Below are 24,136 nucleotides of genomic sequence, written 5' to 3'. Positions count from 1 at the left end.
TGACCACTGAGATGGGCAGTTCTCTTCTGGTTAGGGCTGATTTAAATACTTCTCTGTGGGCAGACATCAGCTGAGTTCAGTTTGGTTCTGCTTTCTGCTGTGATAGGCCAGCACTAAGTTCTCACAATCCTTGTGCTGTTCCTCTCCCAAGCACACAGATTATCTCCATAAAACATGGTCATTGCCAGTGGATGATGGAGAGGTGATGTCCATGATTCAAGACTGTCTTTCCTACCCTCTTCCATTGTGTCTTTCAGCAATATGAAGTTAAAACCAGGTACTGTGAGTGCTCACCTGATTTTTGATTCTTTTGAACTGCTTTGTGTCTGTAGAGAGTCATTAAGTTGATGTTTATGTAGGGAAGATGATTGATGGAGCCTTCTATTTGACCATCTTGCTCTGCCTCTCTCTCTCAAGGCTAATACATTTGGCACATCCCCTTTATTGTGATAATGTGTGTTCCAACAAATAAATATTTAGCAAACTTCCTGAAGAAAGTCCAGCTAATAGGATTATCCTCAGCAGATACTCAATTAACAGGTGATGCAACTCTTGTTCATTTTTTTTTCCTAGATCACTGCTAAAGACAATCATATAAATGTAGTTTAAAAAATCCTTTTCTTGAAAATAATCATGTACTTATTTGTTCTAAGCCCTGGTTGCCCATTGGAAATACATGGACAACTTTCAAATGTAGCCTCGGCGTGGTTTTGTTGGACTGGGAGTGATTTTAAATTGTGTCTGGTGTTGCGAATCAGTAACGTGACACATCACAAAGTCAAACCTATGTAAGTCTGGGTTATCTCCAGTTTCTGTACCTGGGTGGAAACAGCTGAAGGCTTTATCATAAGAGCTTGTCTTAGGCTGTCACTTTGGAAAGTTTTCTTGAAGTTCATACAGATGTCATTATTAGCACATGGAAAAGATTTTTTGATTTTCATAATTTTGTTTATTTTGTTATATATTTGTTTATTTGGGTATGTGTTAGAAAAACTACCACCAGCTTTCCAAGAATGTTATTTAATAGATAGTATTGCCTAGGGATTGCTTTAAAAGTGAGTTGCTTTAAAGAAAGTATTAAGTGACAAATATTAGGTTGGTACAAAAGTAATTGTGGTTTTTGCCATTACTTTTAATTAAATTGCTGTTGATGGTAAAAAACACAATTACTTTTGCACCAACCTAATAATATGGGTGGTTGTGCTGGTTAATTTCCTTCCCCCAAATTCATGTCCTCCCCAAACTTTCAGGATGTGACCCTATTTGGAAACAATGCATATGTAATTGGCTAAGATGAGATCTTACTGGAGGAGGGTAAGCCTTTAATCCAATGAACACTTAAAATTCAGTATGTTCTTATGAGAAGAGGAGAAGAAACACAGAGACAGAGCACAAGGGGAATGCCATGTGGTTGATAATAAAAGCAGAGACTGGAGTGATGCCTCTAAAAGTATAGGAAAGCCATTTCCAGCAGCCAATGGAAGCTAAAAAGAGGCAAGGAAGTATCCTCCCTGCTAACACTTTTATTTTAGATTTCTAGCCTCTGGGGCTAAGAAAGAATAAAGGTTTGTTGTTTCAAGCCATCCAGTTATGGTACTTTGTTAAGGCAATTTGAGAAACTAATATAAGGATAAGGCCAAATGATAAATTGGGAACGTGAATGATTAGAATTGAGGAAACACTGCCTTGGGGTAAAGCTTAGTTTTCAGTGTGGTTTAAAAGTATCTCCATCACGTGGCCCTTGATGACTTTTCCAATTACCCCTCTTGCCATTGTTCCCTTTGCACTTTATGCTCAGCCTTACTGAGCTTCTCTCAGGTTCTCAGTTCCTCTTCTTTGAGGAGCTGACAGGTGGCGTTTCCTCTCCTTTCACTACTGACCAGCTGTTTTCATCTTTCTACATCTTCCTTACCCTGCAGATCTCAAGTAAACATGATTTTCTCTTCAGAGGTCTTCCACAAAGCCTATACTAGGTGAATTCTCCTGTTTTCTATAGTTCTGTTGTCATTATATTCATTGCCTTTTATTGTTAATGATTAGTGAATTGTCTATTTTCTTTGCTAGACATTTTTCAGTACTTTTTTGGTCATCACTACTTCTCCAATATGGAATACAGTATCTAATATTTAGGAAACAATAAATATGCCAAATGAATATTTAATGTTCCATGTAAATCTTAGGAAGAGGCATACTTACCATTGCCCTCATCATGTATTATTTATCTATATATATTGTATATATGGCCAAATCTGATGTTGAAATAATATTGTCATACTCTTTGCTACTTATTTCTTGAGGGAGCCCTGGAGTGATAAAAAGAAGACTGGACTAAGAATCAGACAATAGGATTTTTCTGTTTTGTTCTGCTACTAATTAGTTCTGTGTTATTAAGCAAACTAATATGCCTCTATTGTTTTCAGTTTGTAAATGGAAAGAGATACACTGGTGATTATTTAAATCCTGCTCACATCTTGGGCCGTGTTTCAAAGTGGGTCCTTGTGTTCACCTTGGCTTAGAATTCTAACAATAGTTTAGCCAAAATAACAGCTCTGTGAATATCAGAAATTGGAGCTTAATAGACATTCCACCTGCTGAACTGCAGAGGCTGGAAAGCCAGAAGTTGCATTATGCAAAGTCCCTTGCAGCTATCATAATGAATGTGGTTTGGGTTTGGCTGGTTACATGAGATTTGGAAGGCAGAAGAGGGGTTGAGGCTCAGAGGTGAAGCTGAATCTCTGATGCTTCTAGTATTTCTACTGACAAACCCAGTCGTGAAGGTTTTTGTTCTTCTGAGGTTGTGTTAGCAGAAATTCCAGTTGCCAGTCAACAGCTTTCCTCAGAATGGAGGGCGTGGGCATCCATTGTGCTTCCATGGATTATGGTGAGCAAAGCTCATTCAGGAGCTGGCAACAGTGGCAGCGGCTCGTTTGACAACAATGGTTTTGTGATCATGGCAGCTGGACGTGGTTCTGGAGCTGGAGCTTTCTGACTCTAGAAAAGGCAGAAACTCTTTGGGGGATACTGCTCTGTGATACTGCTCTGTGATTGAATGTTCAATCTTGACTTTGTTTCTTCATTCTCAGAAATTTGTAAGGTATGAATTCTGACTGCTATAAACATTAATATTTATGAAACTTAATCAAAAACAAAGTAATTTCAATAAAGCCTTATAATTTAATACAATTATTTTCCTATCTACTCCAAGCTCACCATAAAGTTCAAGGTAGTCTTTGCCTATAAATGGTTTGTGTTAGAGTAATGAGATAATTTCCAATATTTAGGTCCCTCAGAGTGTTGTGCCTTATCACTACGGCACTGATACTCTCAGACAATGAGATGCCATTCCTTTTGTTCTGTTTATAATATGTTATAGCTTGCTTGACACATTCAAATATTAACAAATCAAGGTCTGTTACTTGTACTGAGAGAGACCTTGGGAAATTCTATCAGTGTGAATTATAAAATAAGCCAAAGGACATTTTTAATCCTCTTCATGAGCTACCAAAGAAATCAAAGCTATAAACTCCACTTGAAATTACTCAGCTGTATAGCACACATCATTGCTATTTAGTTACTGGCCTGAAAAAATATTTAACAGCTCAGCTTGAGAATTTGACGCACAGATAAAAAGTCCAAATTCTGCATTTGGGTCAATTCTGTGTGATTTCTCATGTAAATGAGGAAACTTGTTAAGAGGTTGAGTGGGTCAGGAAAAAAAGTCTTTGAAAATGCAGAAAACATCTTATTTTTCTCACTGACAGTATGTTTCTGGTCAGAAATTAGGTTTTATCAGGGTCCTGCGTGGTGGCTCATGCCTGTAATCCTAGCACTTTGGGAGACTGAAGTGGGTGGATCACCTGAGGTCGGGAGTTCGAGACCAGCCTGACCAACATGGAGAAACCCTGTCTCTACTTAAAAATACAAAAAAATTAACTGGACATGGTGGTGGGCACCTGTAATCTCAGCTACTTGGAAGGCTGAGGCAGAAAAATTGCTTGAACCTGGGAGGCGGAGGTTGTGGTGAGCCGAGATTGTGCCATCACACTCCAGCCTGGGCAACAAGAGTGAAACTTCGTCTCAAAAAAGAAAGAAAAAATCAGGTTTTATCATCATAGACTCAATGGTTATAATAAAATAAAAAAATAGATTTTATAGTTTAACTGTTCCTGACCTAGCCAATATCTTCCGTGGCTATGTTTTTATTTTTGTTTGTTTGTTTGTTTTCTCAGAACAAGTTTCTGGCTCCAAGATAAAAAACAAAACAAAACAAACAAACAAAAAACACCCAAAACTAACAAACAATTCTTTATTCAACATAAATATGAGATCAGATCACTGGAATTTGGAAATATTATATTTTATAGCCCCGGGTATTTCCTGATAAAGACAGGTGCTTTAAACTATATTTAAAGTATCTAGCTCCTCTTTTACATTGATTCAAATATAATGGTGATATAGTTCAGATATTTGTCCCCTCCAAATCTCATCTTAAAATTTGATCCCAGTGTTGGAGGTGGGGCCTAATAAGAGGTATTTGTGTCGTAGGGGCAGATACCACAGAAATGGCTTGGCGCTGGCCTTATGATGATGAGTGAGTTCTCATTCTATTGGCTCCCCTGACATGTCATTATAAATAGAGCCTGGTACCTTCCTCTCCTCTGTCTTTTGCTCTGTCTCTAAACATGTGACACACCTGCTTCCTCATTGCCTTCTGCCATAATTGGAAACTTACTGAGGTCCTTACCAGAAGCAGATGCCAGTGCCATGCTTCTTGTACAGCCTGCAGAACTGTAAGCCAAATAAACAAACCTCTTTTCTTTATAAATGACCTAGCCTCAGATTTTCTTTTATAGCAACACAAAATGGACTAAGACAAATAGTATTTGTCTCCAGGAAAAAAAATATTCAGAATTAAGAGGAAGATTTTATGTGCCTAGGTGAAGGACATACTATAATATGTTTCTTTGTTTTGACAACTAATTGGTTTAACCAGGGTCTAGCTATTGCACCATGACTATGATATTAACTTTTGGCTAGTAATATGGTATGGATCTGTGTTCCTGTCCAAATCTCATGTCAAATCATAATCCCTAATGTTGCAGATGGGGCCTGGTGTGACATGATTGGATCATGGGGATGGTTTCTCATGAATGGTATAGTGCCATCCCATTGGCGGTGTCCTCATGATAGTGAGTTCTTGTGAGACCTGGTTGTTTAAAAGTGTATAGCACCCCCTCCCTCTCTCTCTCTTCTCTTACTCCAGCCATGTGATGTGTGTGCTCCCCTTCGCCTTCCACCATGATTGTAAGATTCCTGAGGCCTCCCCAAAGGCAAGTAGATGACGGTATTGTACTTCCTATAAAACCTGCAAAATCAGAATCATGAGGCAATTAAACCTCCTCTCTTTATGAATTACCCAGTCTCAGGTATTTCTTTATAGCAGTGTGAGAATGGACTAATACAGCAAGCAACCTGGATACGTTTTTTTCTTTTTTTTTCTGTTTTTTGTTGTTGTTGTTGTTGTTGTTTGTTTGTTTGTTTTGCTTTGCTGATGATGAACGTAAGGAAGATGTTAACAGATGTTGGTAAGGCCTCATAACTGACAAATAGGTCTTCTGACTGATCTAAAGCTCTTTCTACTACATCTTGTCATTTTCAAACCACATTCCACTGAGGTGCCCTGGGCTGTCACAGCAGGCAGTGTGTTGTGTGGTAATGGGGAAATGAAAAGGGAGAGTGTCTGAAGAGAGGGCTGAGCTGATGAATCCTCCACCACCTTAGATCAGAGTAACATTGCTTTCATTCATCTTAGGCACTAGGATTCCATAAAGATTTTATTAAAAAAAATGATTTCAGATAAAAAAAAGTTTAGATTAGACAGCATTTTAAAAATATTTCTGTTTTATCCCTTCTTATCTTCTCTCTCCTCTTGCCTTAAACTTATTTGTTTTTTCTCTTTATGGAAAAACAGGCAAAGGATGCCTTATTGTATGTGAGTGGCCACAGGCATGTGGTGTGGATTCAGTTCAGTTTGATAAACATTGGTTCAATATTCTTTTATTCAGTATATATTTATGGAGTTCCTCTCATGTGCCAGGCTTTGTGCTTTATGCTAGGGGCACAAACATAAATGACATGTGGTGCCTCTTCTTACCCTTTATGTGTGAGTTTGGGGTAACAGTAAGGGGAGGGAACTTTGAGAATAATGGATTAGATATTTAGAATGAGTACTTTTGTTGTCTACACTAATCCTGTGGCAATGCAAATGAGGTAAAGTTTGGCTTTATTGTCTATCCATTCCTATGTCAGGAGCCTTACTTCTCAGATAGGTTAGGCTGAAGGACAATCCTCTTCATTCAGGACATAGTTAAAGACAAAACCAGCAAAGCGAGGAAGAAGGCAATGCCTTCCTGAGCTCACCTGAGTGTTGCCAAGAGAACAGGGTTGAATCTATAAGTTGGATGAAAGATTCCAGTTTTAAATGTTTTCTAGCTTGATGTTTCCTCAGCAAGCTGGATTTGAGTCAAACATTTTCTGGGGGCAGTGCAGGAAAATTTGTATGTGAGCACTTAGAAACTATCGACATCCAATCTGGATTCAATTTGAATGATAAGTAGCCCATTATATTCGGACAGTCTGCATAACCACTGGAAAAAACACATGGAATTCATGACACATCAGAATGCTCAATGCATAGACTTTCTTCAAGGTACTATTATTTTAGTATTATTAGATAGTTTCCTTCATTTTAGAGAAAAGATAACCTGTAACAAATGCCTGCTTTATGTTCTAAAGATGATTAAATTTATCCTGCAATGTCACTCTTAACAGACACGAATTCTCATCCTTCAAAATATAGGGGTAGTGTTAGCTGGGCTTCTGTTGAAATAGAAGAGCCCTGCCTCAAAATTACTGATTTTTGATAGTTCTTCAATTTCTGGTCAGAATCATATTAGTAATAAGCAGGAAACTCCTCATCAGCATATTGGAACTACTTAAGAAATCAAGTCTTTGACTCAAGGTTTTGTCTTGGGTATGCTATTTAGGCTTTCTAATGTCTAAGTCATAACTTGTACCTACTTGCAGTTCCATCCTATCATGCATATATTAATTTGTTAAGGCTTCCATAACAAAGTATCACAGACTGGGTGGTTTGAACAATAGAAATTTATCTTCTCACAATCCTGGAGGTTAGAAGTCCAAGATCAATGTGTTAGCAGGGTTGGTTTCTTATGAGGGCTGTGAGGGAAGGATTCATTCCAGGCTTTTCTCCTTGGCTTGTTAATGCCATCTTCTCCTTATGTCTTTTCTTGCTCTTTCCTCCATGTGTGTCTGTGTCCTAGTCTCTTCTTCTAACAATACTAGTCATATTGGACTACGGCTCACCCCAGTGACCTTATTTTACATCAATTACCTCTTTAAAATCCTATTTCTAAATGCAGTCACAATCTGAGGTACTGTACCTCAATATGAATTTGGAGAAGTTACAATTCAGACCGTAACAGCATGATTCAGGATAAGGCATCTGGATTAAAATATTTCAAGTAGATATGAATTGGTGTACTTCTTTAAACTTTGGCTTCATTAATAGCATAGGGAAAACATGAAATAAGATTTTATTTTGGTGTATTATTTTGAGACTAAACACAGGTAACAGATTTATACACATGTAAATGTATCAAGAGTCATAAAATATTATAAATAGAAAAGGTAAACTCTTGGTAGCAGAACCTTGATAAAGTATCTTGCAGAACAAGGTACTTAAGAGTATTTTATTCTGTAGTATGAATAAAGAAGTAATAGACACAGTGTCCATTTTAAGCCTCAGCAATGGGGTTATAGTGAGATTATTATTATAAGACATTTAAAATTGCCTCATGCCAGTTGATTTTCAGGAATTAAATATTATTATGGTAAAATCAGTTTGTAAGACATAGGATTTGTTGAAGCCCAGGAGCTGCTTTAGATTAAGTGGTTTGAAATTCTACACCAGATAATACCTATATTACTACAACACATGCCCTGGGCAGAGCTACTTTCACCCACTAAAATGCCAGCCTGTTCTCTAAACTAGTTTCAATGTTGCACACTACCTGAAATTCCAGTAAAATAAATAATTTTCTTGTAAGGTATAAATTTATTTATTGTACCAGTGGTCATATGACACTTGCTATGTCCCATGTGCTATTGTATCCACTTGACATCTGTTAACTGATTTAATCTCTATAATTAAACTCTGTGGATGACACTACTATACAATTATTAACTCTATTTTATAAGTAAAATGTGAAAGGCTCCGACAGGTTAAGTTACTTTCCCATAGCCACACAGCTAGTAAGTGTTAGGACTAAGATTCTGGCTCAATGGACTGGGCTTCTGATGACTATGCTGTGCTACTAGAAAAGTAGCAGAAATGATAGGAGATTGTGGTATCACATAGACAAGAAGAGTGTGGTCTCAAAGAAAGTCCACTCAAGTGAGTGGAGCAAAAGAGGATAAACCAAGACATTAGAACTATGCCCTTCTGCCCTGGAGCAGAAGCTGTTAGCTCTCTCTGTTCCCATACCATAACCGTCTTCAGCTACTGGCCCATTTCTCTGTTCTCCTTTGCAGTAAACCAATTGAACAGACCTGTTTGTATTCATAGTTCCCATGTCCTCTCCTGTTGTTCTCTTCAACTCACTCTAATCTGATTTCCATTCCTTCTGCTGATGAAAGGGATCTTGCCCTTGTCACCCCTATCTTGTGACATTCAGTGTTCATTTGTTTCTTAACAAATGTTCAGAAGCATGCCATACAGTAAGCACTTCTTTTTTTTTTCTTGAAACACTTTGTTCTGTTTGTATCTGTATCATGATACTCTCCAGAGTTTAGTACAGTGCCCAGCACATAATAGACAGTCAACAAATCATTGTTGAGTAGATAATAGAGCTGTTCTTTATTTACCTTTTTAACTTCATTTCATACTATTCTCAATTAATGAACCTGTAGCCATACTTGCCTTTTCTCCCCCTGCTCAGAACATATGAAATACTTCTGCCTCAGGGCCTTTGCACTTGCTGTTATTTCTAAAAGGAACTCACTTCCCCATATATTTGCATGACTGACTCTTTCTTACCATTTAGTTCTCATCTCAAGTGCTGCCTTCTCAGCCTACCCTGACCTCCCTCCATTTCTTTCACTCTCTATTATATTACCTCTGTATTTAGGTATGCCAAAAAAATTAGAGATGCTCCCTCTTTCCTGGAATAGACTGTAATGACATAGAAATTGCCTGGTACTCAGAGAAAGAAAATAATTAAAGGATTTCATTAACCATTTGCTGTCAAGGTTGGATTTTTTTGATATTCTGAATAAACAGTCCTGGACTAGGATTATTTACAGGTGGTTCACTTAGCGACAGGTTAGGATACCAGGCACAGCTCATATTCAAGCCTCTGTGAGAAAACTCAGCAACTATTCGAAGAAAGAAGGTAGATGCTCTGAACCTGTAGTAGATGCTGGAGAGTGCCACACGGATCTACCCTTCAGTACCTAACCTTCATTCTCTCAGCTGCTAGAAGGTCTACTGCCAACAGTCATGGCAGACTCTTTCCCCCAAAACTGTCCTCCACCAAAGGCAGCTGCCTTGCTCAAATATACTCACCCTAACCATGGGAGCCCTAATTCAAAGATCGATTGTTAGAGCTTGGGAGTTACAAAGATCTTGTTTCATTGTCTGAATTTGGGACTTCTCTAAAAGACAGTCAGCTTCACCACTCTTTATGGGCTAGGCAACTACATTGCAGTTACACTCCCTCTGCCCACTTCTACTTCCTCACTCCCTCATAGGTGCTATATCCAAGCACATGTCAAATAATTGGTGTGTACAAATCTCCATATCAGTGTTTGTTTCTGGGCCATCTTATTACAAACTGTTTCATATAGCGAAATAAAAGTTATGAGCCTATGGGAACATTTAGTCTCCATTTCCCTTTCCTTAGTAGGGTTACAAAGAGAAATGTTTTTTTCATAATTATTAATAGACATATATATCAAGGAAGAAAGCTCTTGAAACAAAAAAGCTGTAAGCTGGGGCTTTCATTGGGGCAGATGGATAACCTATTTTAACCTCTTTGCTTAGGAACAATAAAAATGGTTGAAGTTTGTTAAGCCTACCAATTTTCTAGGATATATAAAGAGATTATTACATGCATGGTATTAGGGGTTCTAGGCACATGTAGATGATTTTCCTGAGGATCTACCATAATCCCCTCTTTTATTTTTTTCATAGTACTTATCATTATATGAAAGCATATTTAGTTTTTTATTTCATTTACTTATTGTCTTTCTCCCTTCTCTAGAATATAAGCTCTCTGAAGGCAGAGAGTTTGTCTTATTTCCTGCTGTAGCCTGACCTTTTAGAATCATTCTCAGCATGCAAAAAGTGCTCAATACCTAACTGTTCAATAAATGCTGCTCTGTGTACTTTTAAAAATTTTTCTGATGTGTAGATGGATGGCCAAGGGTTTTTAGTCTGGTATTTAGAGCCAATGAAAACTGTGAGTCTTGCAGGTGCTGGGAAATACTGATTAAGGCAGATATAGGAGATAGACCTTCTGTAAGGTTCTAATAAGCTGCCAAGAAGAGAGCCATGGCAGATAAAATCTACAATTTATCCCTAGGGGAGGTTGCTGGTCATTTGCTAACCAGAATGAACTGAAGTTGAGAAGTGAAGACAAAATGTGAATCATGCAGAAAATAGGAGGATCCAGAAGCCAGAGAGCAGGTCAATATAGACTATAGTGCTTCTGAGCTGGAACTGAATCCCAGCTTCATCCTGTGTGTGTGACCTTGGCCAAGTCACTCAATGGGCATAAGTAGTCTCTGTATGCATATCTATCAAATAAGGTTAATAATAGCACAGAAAAAGTCTTATTAAAAAGACTGAACAAGTTAAATCTTGCACATTAAACATATAATAAATATTAAATTCTTTTTAGCAAGCAAGCCAGTTGGCCAACAGAGAAAGATAGGGCAGGACTAGTTAGAGAAGCAAGTCTTGGGATTTGTGCACTCTGAGAATAAGTAACTGAGGCAGTTAGATTTCTTCCCATTGCTGGTTGCCAGACTTTGCATTTTACTCTTGGCATAGGACCTGAAATGGTGACCCTTGTAGCTTTAGTAGAATCCTGTGACCCTTACCTATGAGCTCAAGGAAAGTTAGGAAGTCCTGTACAAGTGAAATGTTGTACTTGTCCTCATAATGCAGAATAATTGCATGTTCAGGAGAATAAAGGCAATAACTTTGTGAAACAGCCTGCTCTGAGATCTCTGATTACAGGAAAGGAACAAGAAAGCCCTCCAGGGTGTAGAGCCTAGCCTGTCCTAGTCTGAGACATGCTCTTTTGAATTTTGAAAACTTAGTACAAAAAAGGATGTAATATGTCTCAATAATTTTTTATGTTGACGGCACATTGAAATAATACTTTGAATATATTGTGTTGAATAAAATACATTATTAGAATTATTTCATTGTTCCTTGTTTTTAAACAAAGCTACTAGAAATTTTAAAGTTACATATGTGACTCAAATTTGTGGCTTGCATTTTGTTCCCATTGGACAGTGTCGGTCTGACATTTGCTTTACAGGGTCAGCTCAGCAGTCGGCATGTTTGAGAGATAGAAGGGTTCTCACTCCACCACTCAGTCTTCAGTGTTGACTCTTCAGCTATAAGCGTCCCCTTGACTTAATAGATGAGGTTTGTACATTGATAGTTGTAGGTTTGTGATTTGCGAGCCAGTAACAACATACAAGCTGTTAGGATCAATCTCTGCGAGTTTTATTTAAGAGGACATTTAGGTCAATGTTAGCTTTTCTTTTACATATTGCAAGAAAAACTGATCCTGTTAAATTTAATGCCAATGCATTAAATTAGTGAGTCATCATCCCTCTGAGGTGAACTAAGTGTAATGTGCCACTGGACCTTTCTGGCAGCCTATATTCAGAATTGTGATCTGATCTCTAATGGCTAAAATGCCTGCATATTCTATGCCTGTGAATTAAGGAGGTAGAATGGATTGAGCAGTATCTTAAGGTGCTTGAGATTAGAGGGAACACAATACTTTTATTCGTGTTCCTCTCCTTTAAGTAAAGTCATAAATTTATCTAAAATTTTGAAACTCTTCCTAGAAGTTACATAATTAAAAGTAATTTAGTATTAGCAAAACTTCCTGAAAGGAGCCAGACACACTCAGAGAATAAAAGACTAGGAATTGGTATGAAGTATAAAATTATCTGGAGAGTCAGCTTGATTTAAAAAAGGAGGTTTAGAGTCTCAGAGATGCCATTCAGATGACAGACTAGAGATGCCCAGCACTTACCTCCTCCACGAAGAAGGACAAAAACAGTGAGTAAATCACCACATGTCAAATAGAGCATATAAAGGAGTGCACTAGAATTCAGCAGAACAGAGACAGGGACCCTCTGAGTCATGACAACTTGAGTTGGCAGAATAGAGAGAAGTGAAATAGCCAGATGAAGTTGGTTTGGAGCCAGGAGGAACTCCTCACTGTAGGGAAAGGGAAAGACAGAGATCTCCAACAGTCCACATTTCCACCACAGATGCCTGCAGTCCTAGCTACAGGAGAACCCCTCTGCCCTTACAGGCCCTGACCCTAATACAGGAAGTTGCCTGGAGTCCATGTGACTACATTGTCCCAGAAAGGGAGTTTACAGTGAATCCCACCCACTTCCTAGGACCTAAGCTGCTGCAGGACAGTACCATGTTGAGAACAGAACAAATTGCAGCTTGCATGCTTTCCGGGGACTCAAAAACTCCTGCATCCGCATATACCTAAGGTGCTGACATCCCCCAAATACACCCCAAAGGCTGCAGCATTGAGACACCAGTTGAATTCAGAAGCATGGCCACATCCCTGGCACCTGAGTGCCCTACAACTCAGAAAACAGGCAGTCCAGCACATTAGGGAGTCTGCCCTAAAACATAGGAAATTGAAGCATGCATTCCCTAAAGCCTGAGAGCTTTCTGCCTTGGGCCACCACGACATACAGACATCTTGCCCTCTTTAGCAGTGGGGCCACTGCACACTCAAGCATGACACCTGAAGACCTGCCTGGGCTGCTGCTGCCACTACAGGTGTCTGCACAAGCTGCTTGGGGATCCAGGGATTGGTTCTCTTACGCCCCACTGCCACCACCGTGAAGACTTCTGTATGCCTGTGACTGCCGTTGCCAGTACCAGCGCCTGTGTGTGTTGTCTGGGGACCCAAGTACCAGCCTTCCACTGCCACTTCTGGTGCCTGCACATGGCGTCTGGGCACCCAAAGACTTGTCCATCCAGAGCTGTGACTGCTATGGCACCACGTGCACCACCTGGGGCATCAAGAACCAGTCCACTTTAGGCCAACTGTCACCAGAGCTGGTACCCATGCACACCACCCAGTGACTTCAGGACCAACCCACCCAGCACCACAATCGCCAGCAAAGCCTCACCACAGCTTCCATAAAAAACCATAGTTGAAGCCACTGAACAACACATAGACACTGCCAGTGTTGATTACAGCTAAAGACATCATACAGAGATTACGCTATGATACCCACCCAGAACCAAGACCGAAGTACCCTACCCAACCAACACTAAACATACATCTACAGGAAAACATCTTTCCCTGTGAAAGCTACTACATACATATGGAAGAAGTGCCTGTTAGACCAGATATGCAGATATTAATGTAACGATATAAGAAACATGAAAAAGTGAGGAAACATGACACCTCCAAAGGCACATAATAATTCTCCAATAACAGACCTCCCTCACAAAAGAAAAATCTATTAAAAGCCTGAAAAGGAATTCAACATAATGATCTTTTTTTACTTTTAAGTTTAGGAGTACATGTGCAGGTTTGTTACACACGTAAACTTGTGTCATGTAGGTTTCTTGTACAGATTATTTCATCACCCAGGTATTAAACCTAGAATCCATCAGTTATTTTTCCTGATCCTCTCTCTCCTCCCACCCTCTACCCTCCGATAGGACTCAATGTATAATTTTCCTTTCTATGTGTCCAGGTGTTTTCTTCATTTATCTCCCATTTATAAGAGAAAACGCACAGTATTTTTTTTTTTCTGTTCCTGCATTAATTTGCTAATGGGAATGACCTCCAGCTCCATCCATGTCCCTGCAAAGGACATGAGATTGTTCTTTTTTATGGCTGCATGGTATTCCATGGTGTATATGTAACCACGTTTTCTTTATTCAGTCTATCATTAATTGACATTTAGATTGATTTCATGTCTTTGTTATTGTGAATAGCGATGCAATGAATATCTGCATGCGTGTGTCTTTGTAATATAATGATTTATATTCCTTTGGGTGTATACCCAGTAACAGGTTTGCTGGGTCAAACAGTATTTCTGTTTTTAGCTATTCGAGGAATCACCACACTGTCTTCCATAATGGTTGAAATAATTTACACTCCTACCAACTGTGTCTAAGCATTTCCTTTACTTTGCAAGCTTGCAAGCTTCTGCTATTTTTTGACTTTTTAGTAATAGCCATTATGAGTGACATATGGTATCTACTTGTACTTCTGATTTGTATTTATCTAATGATCAGTGACGTTGAGCTTTTTGTTTTTTGTATGGTTGTTGGCTATATGCATGTCTTCTTTTGAAAATTGTCTATTCATGTCCTTTTCCCACTTTTTAATGGGGTTGTTTTTTCTTGTAATTTTTTAAAGTTCCTTATAGATGTTGAATATTAGACCTTTGTCAGATGCATAGTTTGTAAAAAAAATCTCTCATTCTGTAGGTTGTCTGTTTACTCTGTTGATAGTTTCTTTTGCTGTGTAGAAGCTCTTTAGTCCGATTATGTCCCATTTGCCAATTTTTGATTTTGTTGCAATTGCTTTTGGTGTTTTTATCTTGAAATCTTCACTTGTGCCTATGTTCTCAATGGTATGGCCAAGGTTTTCTTTCAGTGTTTTTATAGTTTCTGGTTTTTACATTTAAGTCTGTAATCCACCTTGTGTTAACTTTTGTATATAGTGTAAGGAAGGGGTCCAGTTCTAATCGTTTGCATATGGCTAGCCAGTTATCCCAGCACTATCTATTCAGTGGAAAATTCTCTCCCCATTGCTTGTCTTTGTCATGTTTTTCAAAGATCAAATACTTGTAGGTGTGTGGTCTTATTTTGAGTTCTCTATTCTATTCCATTGGTCTATGAGTCTGTTTTTCTACAAGTACCATGCTGTTTTGGTTACTGTAGTGCTGTACTATAGTTTGAAGCTGGGTAGTGTGATGCCTCCAGCTTTGTTCTTTTTGCTCAGGTGTACCTTGGATATTTGGACTCATTTTTGGTTCCCTAAGAATTTTAAAATAGTTTCTTCTAGTTCTGTGAAGAAAATCAATGATAGTTTAATAGGAATAGCTATATATATATATATACATATAAATTGGCCAGTATGACCATTTTAATGATACTAATTCTTCTGTCCATGAACATGGAATGCTTTTCCATTTGTGCCATCTCTGATTTCTCTGAGCAGTGGTTTGTAGTTCTGTTTGTAGAGATCTTTTGCCTCCATACTTAGCTATATTTCTAGGTATTTTATTCTTTTTATGACAACTGTAAATGGGAGTTTGTTTCTGATTTGGCTCTGAACTTGACTGTTATTGGTGTATAGGAATCCCAGTGATTTTTGCACATTGATTTTGCATCCTGAGACTTTGCTGAAGTTGTTTATCAGCTTAAGAAACTTTTTGGCTGAGACTATGGGGTTTTCCAGATACAGTATCATGTCATCTGCAGACAGTAATAGTTTGATTTCCTCTCTTCCTATTTGAATGTCCTTCATGTCTTTCTCTTGCCTGATTGCTCTGGTTAGAACTCCCAGTACTATGTTGAATGAAAGTGGTGAGAGTGGGCATCCTTGTCTTGGTGGGTTTTCAAGGGGAATGAGTTCAGCTTTTGCCCATTTAGTATGATGTTGGCTGTGGGTTTTTCATATATGGCTCTTATTATTTTGAGGTATGTTCCTTCAATACCTAGTTTAATGAAAGTTTTTAACATAAATAGATGCTGAATTTTATTGAAAGCCTTTTATACATCTATTGAGATAATCATGTAGTTTTTGTCTTTAGATGATTGATTGATTGATTTGCCTATGTTGAACCAACCTTGCATCCCAGAGATAAAGCTTACTTGATTATGGTAGATAAGATATTTGAAGTGCTGCAGTATTTGGTTTTCTAGTATTTTGTTGAGGATTTTTACATTGATATTCACACAGGATATTGGCCTGAAGTTTTCTTTTTTCTTTTTTTTTTTTGTAATTATTCCAGGTTTTGGTATTGGAATGATGCTGGCTTCATAGAATGAGTTAGGAAGAAGTCACTCCTCCTCAATTTTTTGGAGTAGTTTCAGTATAAATGGTACAAGCTCCTTTTTTGTACGTTTGGTAGGATTCAGCTGTGAAGCTACATGGTCCTTTTTTGGTTGGAAGGCTATTTATTACTTCCTCAATTTCAGAGCTTGTTATTGGTCTACTCAGGGATTTAATTTCATTGTGGTTTAGTCTTTGGAGGGTGTATATGTCCAGGAATTTATGAATTTCTTCTAAATTTTCTAGTTTATATGCATAGAGATGTTCACAATACTCTCTGATGGTTGTTTGTGTTTCTGCAGGGTCAGTGATAATATCCCCCTTGTCATTTCTGATTGTGTTAAATAATGATCTTAAGGAAACTCAGAAAATACAAAAGAACATAGATAGACAATACAAAGAAATCAAGAAAGTAATTTATGATCTGAATGAGAAATTCAACAAAGATATAGTTATAAAAAAGGACCAAATAAAAATTCCTGGAAATAAAGAATTCAATGAATGAAATAAAAAAATGCAGTTGAGAGTTTTAACAATAGACTACACCCAACAGAAGAAAGAATTTCTGAACTTAAAGAGAAGTCTTTTGAATAACCAAACCAGATTAAAAAAAGAAAGAAAGAAGAAGAAAAAAGAAGAATGAAGAAAGCCAGTGAGACATGGGACACCATCAGTGAAGAAATATTCATATATTGAGAATTCCAGAAGGAGAAAAGATGAAAAAAGGCATATATATTAGTCAGGGTTCTTTAGAGAGACAAAACTGATAGGATATATGTATATATGAAAGAGAGTTCATTAAAGAGAATTGACTCACATGATCACAAGGTGAAGTCCCATACATAATAGGCCAAATGAAAGCTGAGGAGCAAGGAAGCCAGTAGTGGCTCAGTTTGAGTCCCAAAGCCTCAAAAGTAGGGAAGCTGACAGTTCAGCCATCAGTCTGTGGCCAAAGATCTGACAGTCCCTGGCAAACCATTGGTATAAGTCCAAGAGTCCAAAGGCTGAAAAATCCGGAGTCTGATGTTCAAAGGCAGGAAGCATCCACCATGGGAGAAAGGTGAAAACCAGAAAACTCAGCAAGCCAGTTTATTCCACTTCTTCCATCTGCTTTTTCTAGCCATGCTAGAAGCCAATTGGATGGTGCCCACCCCACATTGAGGGTGGGTCTTCCTTTTCTAGTCCACTGACTCAAATGTCAATTTTCTCTTGCAATACCGTCAAAGACACACCCAGAAACAATACATCATATCCTTCTATCCAATCAAGTTAACACTTAACCATCACAGCATAGAAAACATATTTAATGAAATAATAGCTGAGAACTCCCCAAGTCTTTAAAGAAATAGAGTTGGTCAGGCTCAGGAAGCTCAAAAAGCCCCAAATAGATTCAACCCAAAAAGATCCTCTCTGAGGCACATTATAGTCAAACTGCCAGAAGTCAAAGACAGACACAGAATTCTAAATATAGCAAGAGAAAGGCACCAAGTCACATATAAAGGAATTCCTATCAGTCTAACAGCAGATTTCTGAGCAGAAACCTTACAGGCCAGAAGAGAATGAGATGATATAGTCAAAGTGATGAAAGAAAAATAAACTTTTCACTCAAGAATACTACACCCAGCAAAGCTATCCTTTGGAAATGAAGGAGAAATAAAGTCTTTCCCAGACAAGCAAAAACGGAAAAACTTCATCACCCCTACGTGGACTCTACAAACATGCTTAAGGGAATTCTACATCTGGAAGCAAAAGGATAATGTGTACCATTTATGAAAACACATGTTAAGTGCAAAACTCACTGGTAGAGCAAATGCACAAATGAGAAAGAGAAAAGAATCAAATGTTATTATTTTAGAAAATCAACAAGCCACAAAGATAACCAATATGAGAAAAAGGAAGTAACAAAGGATATTCAAAACAATCATATATCAGTTAAGAAAATGACAGGAGTAAGTCCTCACCTATCAGTAGCAATTTTGAATGTAAAAAGTTTAAATCCCCCAATGTAACAGGATAATAGCTGGTTGTGGTAGTGTACACCTGTGGTCCCACAAGTTATACCACTTACGCCTAGGAGTTCTAGCATGTAGTGCTTTATGATTGTGCTCCCATGTCTAAAATACACACAGACACACACACACACACACACACACACACAGGTTACATGGATAAAAAATAAGACCCAACTATAAACTGTGTACAAGAAACTCACTTTGTCTGTAATGACACACATTGACTGAAAGTGAAGGAACGGAAAAAGATATTCCACACAAATGAAAACTTAAAGCATGCAAATGTCGCTATACTTACTTCAGGTAAGATATATTTTAGGGGCAAAAACATAAAAATTGGCAAAAAAAGTTATCATATAATGATAAAGGAACTGATTCAGCAAGAGGATTTAATAATTGCAAATATATATGCACCCAACATTGGAGCACTTAGATATATAAAGCAAATATTATCAGAGCTAATGCGTGAGATAGACTTCAATATAAAAGAGTTGGGGACTGTCTTCATTTATTTCCTTTTTTATTTTTACAGGATACATAAAACTGAATAATTTGTAAAGAAAAATTCCTTCCTTTCTTCCTTCCTTCCTTCCTTCCTTCCTTCCTTCCTTCCTTCCTTCCTTCCTTCCTTCCTTCCTTCCTTCCTTCTTTCCTTCCTTCCTTCCCTCCTTTCCTCTTTTCTTTCTTTTCTTTTCTTTTCTTTTTTTTTTAGATGGAATCTTGCTCTGTTGCCCAGGCTGGAGTGCAGTGGCATGATCTTGGCTCACTACAACCTCTGCCTCTCAGGTTCATGCGATCTCCTCCTGCCTCAGCCCCACTAGTAGCTGGGAGTACAGGCACGTGCCACCACACCTGGCTAATTTTTGTATTTTTGGTAGAGTCAAGGTTTCACCATGTTGACCAGGCTGGTCTTGAACTCTAGACCTCAGGTGATCCACCCATCTTGGCCTCCCAAAGTGCTGGAATCCCACTTTGGGGTGGCGTGAGCCACTGTGCCTGGCCAGAAAATTTATTTCTGGAGGTGGGGGCATTCAAGGTTGAGAGCAGAATTTAGTGAAGGTCTTCTTGCTGGTGGGGACTCTCTGCAGGGTCCCGTAGGGATGCAGGTTATCATATGGTGTAGAGACTACTACTCAGGTTTTTCTTCCTCTTGTTTTAAAGCCAATAGTCCCATGTCAGTAAAAATCCATTAATCCATTAACTATTAATCCAAGAATGGATGAATTCATAATGACAACAAAACCTGCATGACTCAATCACTTTATAAAGACTGCACCTCTCAATACTGCCATATTGAGAATTAAGTAGCAACATGAGTTTTGGAGAGGACAAACATTCAAATTACAGCAGGGACTTCAACATCCCACTTTCAGAATTGAATAAATAATCGAGGCATAAAATCAACACAGAAACATCAGACTGAAACTGCATTCTGGACCAAGTAGACCTAACAGATATTTATAGAACATTTCAGACAACAGCTCCAAAATACAATTTTTCTCATCAGCACATGGAACATTCTCCAAGATGAACAATATGTTAGGACACACATCAAATCTCAACAATTATAAAAAAAATTCAAATCAACTTAAGTATCTTCTTAGACCACAATTGAATAAAACTAAAAATTTATAACAAGGGGAACTCCAGAAACTGTGCAAATACATAAAAAATTAAATAGCATGTCTCTGAACAACCACTGGATCAATGAAGAAATTAAGAGAGAAATAAAAAATATTTTTGGAAATGAATGGAATTTTAAACACAACATTCCAAAACCTGTGGGTTACAGCAGAAGCAGTACTAGGAGAAAAGTTTATAGCAATAAGTGACTATATCATAAAAGTAGAAAGATTTCAATTAAATGACTTAACAATTCACCTCAAGGAGCTAGAAAGCAAGAACAAACTAACCCCTACGTTAGTAGAAAGAAAGAAATAACAAAGATCAGGGCAGACATAAATAAAACAGAGACTAAAAAGTACAAAAGGTAATGAAATAAAAAGTGATTTCCTAAAATGATGAAGAAAATGAAAAACCCTTTACCTAGTCTAAGAAAAAATAGGGAAGATTCAAATAAATAAAATCAGAAATGATTAAGGAGATAATACAACTGATACCACAGAAATAGTAAGAATCATTTGAGACTATTATGAGCAACTCTATGCTGGCAAATTGAAAAATCTAGAGGAAATGAATGTTTCTGTACACAAATGATCCACCAAGATTTAACCAAGAAGAAATACAAAACCTAAACAAACCAGTAATGTTTAATGAGATTGAATCAGTATTAATAAAAATTCTTTCATCAATGAAGAGCCCAGGATTAGGTGGCTATACTGCTAAATTTTAATAAACTTCTAAAGAACTGACACCAATTCTTCTTAAACTATTCCAAAAATTGAGGAGGAGAGAATTCTGTCTAACTCATTTTACCAAACCAGCATTACCAAGATACCAAGATTAGACAAAGATACATACACACACACACACACACACACACACACACACACACACACACAAAAAAAAAAAAAAAAAAAAAAAAAAACTACAGGTCAATATTTCTGATGAAAATAAATGCAGAAATCTTCACAAAACACTAGCAATATGACTCCAACAACATATCAAAAATATTAAACCATGATAAAGTGAGATGCATGATGGTTCAACACATGCAAATCAATGAATGTGATAAATCACATTCATGAGGACAAATGCCCTATAGTCATTTCAACATATGAAGGAAAAGTATTTGATAAAATGCAGCATCTCTTTGTGATAAAAATCTGAACAAATTAGGTATAGAAGAAATGTACCTCAACACAACGAAGGCCATAAATAAAAAGCACACAGCTAACATCATACCTAATGGGAAAAAAGCTGAAAGCATTTCCTGTAAAAACTGGAAAAAGACCAGGCTGCCAACTTGCATCACTCTTATTTAACACAGTACCTGATATCCTAGCCAAAACAATTATGCAAGAGGAAAAAAAAAAACAAAGGGCATACAAATTTCAAAAGAGAATCTCAAATTGTTCCTTTTTTCAGGTGACATGATCTTATATAGAGAAAAACCTAAAGACTCTATCAAAAAACTATTTGAGCTGATAAGCAAATTCAGTAAATTTGAAGGATACAAAATTAATATATAAAAATCAGTAGCATTTCTACACACCAAGCTGAAAAAGAAATCGAGAAAGTAACTCCATTTACAATAGCTATAAAAAAACCCATCCAGGAATAAAGTTAACAAAGGAGGTGAAAGATATCTACAATGAAAACTGCAAAGCACGGATGAAAGAAATTGAGGAACATACAAAAAATGGGAAGATATTTTGTGCTCATAGATTGGAATAATTAATATTGTATAAATGACTAATAAGTTTTGGATCTGTATCCCCACCAAAATCTCATGTCCAATTGTGATCTCTGATGTTGGAGGCAGGGCCCGGTGGGAGGTGACTAGATCATGAAGGTGTTTCTCATGAATGGTTTAGCACCATCCTCTTGTGCTGTTCCTATGACAGTGAGAGAGCTCTCATGGGATTTGGCTGTTTAAAAGTATGCAGCACCCCCTACTCTATCTTGCTCCTGCTTCTGCCATGTGAGACACTGTGCTCCCCTTTGCCTTCTGCCATGATTGGAAATGGGGAAAGGAAACCCTTTTCAACAAATGGTGCTGGGATAAGTGGCTAGAGATGTGTAGGAGAATGACACTGGATTTTCATCTCTCGCCTTATACAAAGAACAACTCAAGATGGATCAAAGACTTAAGTCTAAAACTGAAACTACAAAAATGCTAGAAGATAACATAAAAAAAGTTTCTTTTAGACATTGGCTTAGGCAAGAATGTCGTGATGAAGAATCCAAAAGCAAATGCAATAAAAACAAAGACAAATAGCTGGGACTTAACTAAACAAAAGAGCTTTTGCAGGCAAAAGTAACAGGTCAACAGAGTAAACAGACCACCCACAGAGTGGGAGAAAATGTTCATAATCTACACATCTGACAAGGGACTAATATCCAGAATCTACAATAAACTCAAACAAATTAGCAAGAAAACAAACAATTCCATCCAAAAGTGTGCTAAGAACATGAATAGACAATTCTCAACAGAAGATATAGAAATGACCAACAACCATATGAAAAAATGCTCAACATCACTAATTATCTGGGAAATGCAAGTCAAAACCACAGTGTGATACCACCTTACTCCCACAAGAATGGCCATAATCAAAAAATCAAAAAGTAATAGATGTTGGCATGGATGCAGTGAAAAGGGAACACTTCTACACTGCTGGTGCAAATGTAAAGTAGCACAACCAGTATGGGAAATAGTGTGAAGATTCCTTAAAGAACTACAAGTAGAACTACTATTTGATCTAGCAATCCCACTACTCGGTATTTACCCAGAGGAAAAGAAGTCATTATATGAAAAAGATACTTGCACATGCATGTTTACAGCAGCACAATTCACAGTTGCAAAATTGTGGAGGCAACCCAAATGCCTATTAATCAATGAGTGGATAAAGAAATATTAATCAATGAGTGGATAAAGAAACTGTGATATATATATATATAGATATATATATGTGTGTGTGTATATATATGTGTGTGTGTGTATATATATATATATATGATGGAATACTACTCAGTCATAAAAAGGAATGAATTAATGGCATTCACAGCAACCCGAATGAGATTGGAGACTATTATTCTAAGTGAAGTAACTCAGGAATGGAAAACCAAACACCGTATGTTCTCACTCATAAGTGGGAGCTAAGCTATGAGGATGCAAAGGCATAAGAATGACACAATGAACTTCAGGGAATCAGGGGGAAATGGTGGGAAGAGAGTGAGGGATAAAAGACTACAAATTGGGTTCAGTGTATACTGCTCGGTTGATAGGTGCACAAAAATCTCACAAATCACCACTAAAGAAGTTACTCATGTAACCAAATACTACCTGTTCCCCCAAAACCTATGGAAATAAAAAATTTTTTAAACCCTGGAAAATACTGACCTAGTATAATCTCTTTCAAAGTTCCAGTATTTAAATATACAAGACAATCAAACTAGTTTTATTTGGAAACTACTGAGCTAAAACTCACTTTTCCCCCCTAATTTTTAATTTTTATGTGTTCACAGTAGTGTATATATTTATGGGGTACATGAGATATTTTAATACAGGCATACAATATGTAACAATCACATCAGGGTAAATTGGGTATCCATTACCTCAAGCATTCGTCATTTCTTTGTGATAGGAACATTCCAATTATACTTCCTCAGTTATTCTAAAATGTACAACTTATTGCTGACTGTAGTCCACATTGAAAGTATGCATATTTTCATTTGATTATATCCAGTCACATATTGTTTACCCTTTGTTTTTTTGTGTCTACATATAGATTATATTTGCTTAGTGTATCAGTTTGCTAGGTCTGCCATAACAAAGTACTACAGATTAGGTGATTTAAACAACAGAAATTTATTTTCTCACAGTTCTACAAACTAGAAGTCCGAGATCAAGGCATCAGCAGGCTTGGATGCTCCACTCCTGGTTTCCCCTGAGTTCTCTCTCCTTGGTTTGTGGATGGTTGCATTTTCATTGTATCCTCATATAGCACTTTATATGTGTGTGCCCAATCCTGGTGTCACTTCTTCCTATATGGACCAGTTCTATTGGATTAAGGACCAGTTCTGTTGGATTAAGGCTTCACTCTTATAATCTTGTTT

At 37.5% G+C, this 24,136-nt stretch overlaps 1 long non-coding RNA gene across 11 annotated transcripts in view; it reads left to right on the top strand.

The window, feature by feature from the left end:
- The first annotated feature begins 2,886 nt into the window (after positions 1-2,886).
- LOC105496129 (uncharacterized) overlaps positions 2,887-24,136 on the top strand; it is a 563,517-nt gene continuing 542,267 nt past the window's right edge. For 3 of the 11 annotated variants that reach the window (XR_011623580.1, XR_011623572.1, XR_011623574.1), the window contains exon 1: positions 2,891-3,094. This is a non-coding gene — a long non-coding RNA (uncharacterized lncRNA). Of the gene's footprint in view, positions 3,095-11,698; positions 11,741-24,136 lie in introns of those variants that run through there. The other 8 variants (XR_011623578.1, XR_011623577.1, XR_011623571.1 and 5 more) reach the window with 5 other exon arrangements.

Source organism: Macaca nemestrina, chromosome 5 (assembly GCF_043159975.1).
Source record: "Macaca nemestrina isolate mMacNem1 chromosome 5, mMacNem.hap1, whole genome shotgun sequence".
Lineage (NCBI taxonomy): Eukaryota > Metazoa > Chordata > Mammalia > Primates > Cercopithecidae > Macaca > Macaca nemestrina.
Note: the sequence above shows the minus strand (reverse complement) of the source record. Positions and strands in the feature narration are given on the sequence as shown.